Genomic DNA, 4,435 nt, shown 5'->3' on the forward strand with positions numbered 1-4,435 from the left:
AGGCTGTAACCAACAGTGGGGTCCTGGAGGTTATTATCCGAAGCAACCAGCCTCCAATCAGAAGCCAGGTCAGTGCAAGGGCTGAGTGTGTTTCGGGTGGGGGAGAGAGGAGTTCTGTAACGTTTTCTGACCCAACTGTGGGCTAGTGGTGGTCACCAGACCAAGCGCCAGTGCCAAGACGGGGGAAGGAGGAAGGGTCCCACCCCATGCTGGAACCTGTAAACTGATCCTTCTTAGGCCCTCTAGGGAAAGTGAACTATTCTCCCCCTCAGAAGAAGGCTACATGGTTGACTGAGTGTTATTTTATTGTTAGGACTATTTTAATATTCACTGACTACCTTAGACAGACAGGCCACTGGCGAAACTATGCTAAACAAGTGTTTGCTCAAGGGAGTTTGCATTCCAAAGTGTTGTGTAGAACAGCCCTATGAAGGATTTGTAGCACCTGGGCAGCAGGGACAGCCACGGCTCCCACCCTTTCGGCATCGTAGAATGGGAACAAGTATGCATTTTAATGCAGACAGCTCTGGGTGGAAATCCTTGCTCTGAGTTTACGGTCTGAGAGCCCTTGGGCTGTAGTTTCTGAAAATGCATGCATTCATATATTCTTTATATAATGTTTGTTCTTCATATGAGGAATAAAAGATATTGTGTCTGTAAGTCACTTAGAATAGTGTCTATCAATAATAGCTAAATGGAAAATATTAACATGACTAAGAATTTCATATATTATTACTTTTCCCACATGGACCAGTGTTTGAAAACGTGTCTAATAAAGAAAAAAAAAACATGTTAGGAAGAAAGTTTGTTTCTTTTTTGTAAAAAAAAAAAGTTTTTAATATATAACAGGGGCAACTGAAATTTTACCTGTATCTGAATAGGTATCCTTAATAGGTCTAAAAATTCCATAACCAATACTCTTTAATATGCTTTAAAAAGCACATATATCAACATTTTCTCTTCATCAGGTAGACTTCTAGATACGAAAATAAAATTTTTGAATGAGAACAGTGAAAACAAAGTGATGATTCTTAATGTAGGAGAGAATGTCAAAGGGGAGACAGAGTGAGAGAAAGAAACTGGGAGGGAGAGAAAGAAAGGAGCAGAGAAAAGTTGAGAAATAGGTAATTACTCTGGAATGAATCAGCTACTAAGATATTTATTTTACCGACAGCTCATAAGAGGATTACTTTTTTCCATTTGAAAATTATTTGATCACAATATATAGTATAAAAGGCTAAAATCAGTATTGATAAATCATTATTACAATAATAAACTTTTGTGACTAAACTTTGTTTTTTTCTAATTTTAATTCATTTTATTCATGTATATAAAATGTAAATTTAAATGTAAAAGCTGCATGGAAAACCATAGGCAGAATAGAAGCTTAATTATTTCTATATACAGGGTCTACAGTGCCACCCCTGCAATCCAGAGTTTCCCTTTTGAGGTTTCAGTTACCAGTGGTTAATCAAGGTCTGCAAAAATCACATGGAAACTTACATGGATAAGCAATTCATCAGTTGTAAATTGAGCCCTGTTCTGAATAGCGTGATGAAATCTCGAGCCATCCCACTCCACGTGAGACATCAATCATCCCTTTGGCCAGCGTTTCCACACTGTATGCACTACCCACCCCTTAGTCACTTAATAGCTGCTTCAGTGATCTGACCTACTGTTGCGTATAGAGTGTGTAGGGTCCAGTACTGCCCTTCGTTTCTGACATCCACTGAGGGTCTTTGAACATATTCCTCAAGGAGAAGGGGGGATTACTGTACACATTAGCAATCGTTATAACTAGTCTGTGAAGTACATCACAGATGCTTTTATTTTACTTATTTTATTTAACAATTGGGGAAAGGCCGGGCGCGGTGGCTCAAGCCTGTAATCCCAGCACTTTGGGAGGCCGAGACGGGCGGATCACGAGGTCAGGAGTTCGAGACCATCCTGGCTAACACGGTGAAACCCCGTCTCTACTAAAAAATACAAAAAACTAGCCGGGCGAGGTGGCGGGCGCCTGTAGTCCCAGCTACTCGGGAGGCTGAGGCAGGAGAATGGCGTAAAAACCCGGGAGGCAGAGCTTGCAGTGAGCTGAGATCCGACCACTGCACTCCAGCCTGGGTGACAGAGCGAGACTCCGTCTCAAAAAAGAAAAAAAAAAAAAAAAAAACAATTGGGGAAAAAAATACCTGTTTTTTAAGGGCTCATTCAAAGAATGTCATTGCCCATGGAATACACACACCCACACATGCTGCTTTGGTGAGTCACAGAGAATCTTTCCCTATGCCCTAAAATCTAAAATGCTATGAAGATTTACTGTTGATCCGGGAGAGCAAACCAATTCCAAAAGCACGTGCCCTTTGCAGGAAAAGTCCTGGACTTGTTGCTGGCATTTCATGCAGGGGCCTTTCACAATGTACTTTGCCTGCTAACAGTGCACTCCAGGGCAGCAGTTCTTCAACCTGAGTGTACACTGGACTCTCTAAGAACACTTGTTACAAATGTAGACCCAGGAATTCCACTCCCAGAGATTTCGATTCAGGAAATTGGAAGTGGAAGCTAGGAATTCATATTTGACATGTGTTTTGTATAAAAATTCTGATTTTGAAACAGATGGCCACACTTTGAGAGATGAGTTTAAAACAACAAAAGAAAATCAATTCTTTAGAGTTATATACTACAAATCACAGACAAACCTTTAGAAAAGAGGATATCCGAATTCCATCTTTGCTACAAACTCTTCCCTAACTAGCACCAGTAGGTCCCAAATCCAAATATCAGAACTTAATGGAGAGAAATATAAACAACAACAAAAAAATGCTGAGCATGTGTACTCCCATATGCAAACACACACATGTGCATACATATCTCTGGAAATCAGATTCTTTCACAAAAAAGATCTCGACTATAACACTCATTCGCTCCTAATGGTCACTGAACATTATATGTGATTGGGAGTGGGGAATTATTCAGGTAGCTATAGCACTGTTCCCGAATTTCAGCTTTACTGCTTTTAGAGAATAACAGAAACAGCCAGGCTTGCATGTTGATTTCTGTGAGTGAGGCCATAACGTCACAGGAGATACGAGACAGGAGAGTCACGCAGACTGACAGAGCAGTAAGGACTTCATGGATGGGATGTGAGTGCACTTCTCAGAAACGCGCAGGGAGTTGTGAGGATGGAGGCCACAGATGCAGAATACACTGCTCACCAATCTATACAGACACATCTCTTTTGCATTCTGACCCTCCCTAGGCTTCAACATTTTGGTTTATCAACTCTTTTATAGTTTAATTCCATTCCATCCAGCATACATTTATGAACAGTGTACTCTGACTCTAGTACTTTCTCTTGGGACACAGAGGAAATAAACGATTGGAAGAACTCATCCGAGTCCTTGAGAGGTTTACTCTTCAGTGAGTGGACCAGAAGCAGGAAGCAAAGAACTCCATTCAGGTAATTCTGACAACAGTCTTGAGTTATAATACCACTCCCAATAAGAGTACATGGCATATTAGTTAAAAATTAGTGTTTTCTAATTTATTATAAACATGAAGAAAAGTTATCACTGTGTGTTGCTCAATAGGGTTTACAAAATATTTTCAGATACATTATCTCATCTAAGTTCCGTGAAGACAGACATCTTTTGTTCACCAGTGCATTCTACGTGCTTAAAATTCTACCAGGCATATGATAGGCTCTCAACAAATGTGTACTAATTTAATTCTCAGAGCCCCCACATTTTACAAAAGAGGGAGTAATATTGGACTTTCCCCTTCTGAAATATTCAGGGTCCTTCAGGATGGATACCAGGCTAGCAAGAGTGTCCTAGTCATCTTTGCAGCTCCAGGGCTATTCATTCTGCAAGATCTCTAAGACCAACATTTTGGTCAATTCACTATGCACCATGCTCCTACTCACCCAGTGCTTGCACTACTCCTGGATGAGGCTTTAGAGCCACCTGGTGATCAGTCAAATGACATCCTTAATCTAGCACCCTGGCTGTTGGCCTATTAAAAGAAGTAATTGTAGAACTTTAGGTATTGCAATTGTCCTTTTGGTCTGCAGGTGGAGGCAGCCTTGCATTTTCAGTTGAACAGAACAGCAAGTTCTTGTGTCAAGAACAGCATGCTTTTGTGTTAATTCTGTTGTTTCCATTAATGTCACAAAATGTTCCCTCTATATTTATTAGGATAATATGTGTTCTTAGAAGGAGTAAACTGACTTATACCATATCCTATAAATAGTCTTCTTACTCCCTTTGAAATTTCCAGTGCTCACTGGAAAAATCTAAACAATAAAATCAATTGCTGTTCTCAAAGGCCATGCTAGCTATAACTAATGTAAAATAAAGTGGTGGTTAAAAGCTTGGACCTCAGAGTCAGGCAGACTTGAATTTAGGCTAAGCCCATTTATGTATGACAGATCTTGAGC

This window comes from Macaca fascicularis, chromosome 2 (assembly GCF_037993035.2).
Source record: "Macaca fascicularis isolate 582-1 chromosome 2, T2T-MFA8v1.1".
NCBI classification, from domain to species: domain Eukaryota; kingdom Metazoa; phylum Chordata; class Mammalia; order Primates; family Cercopithecidae; genus Macaca; species Macaca fascicularis.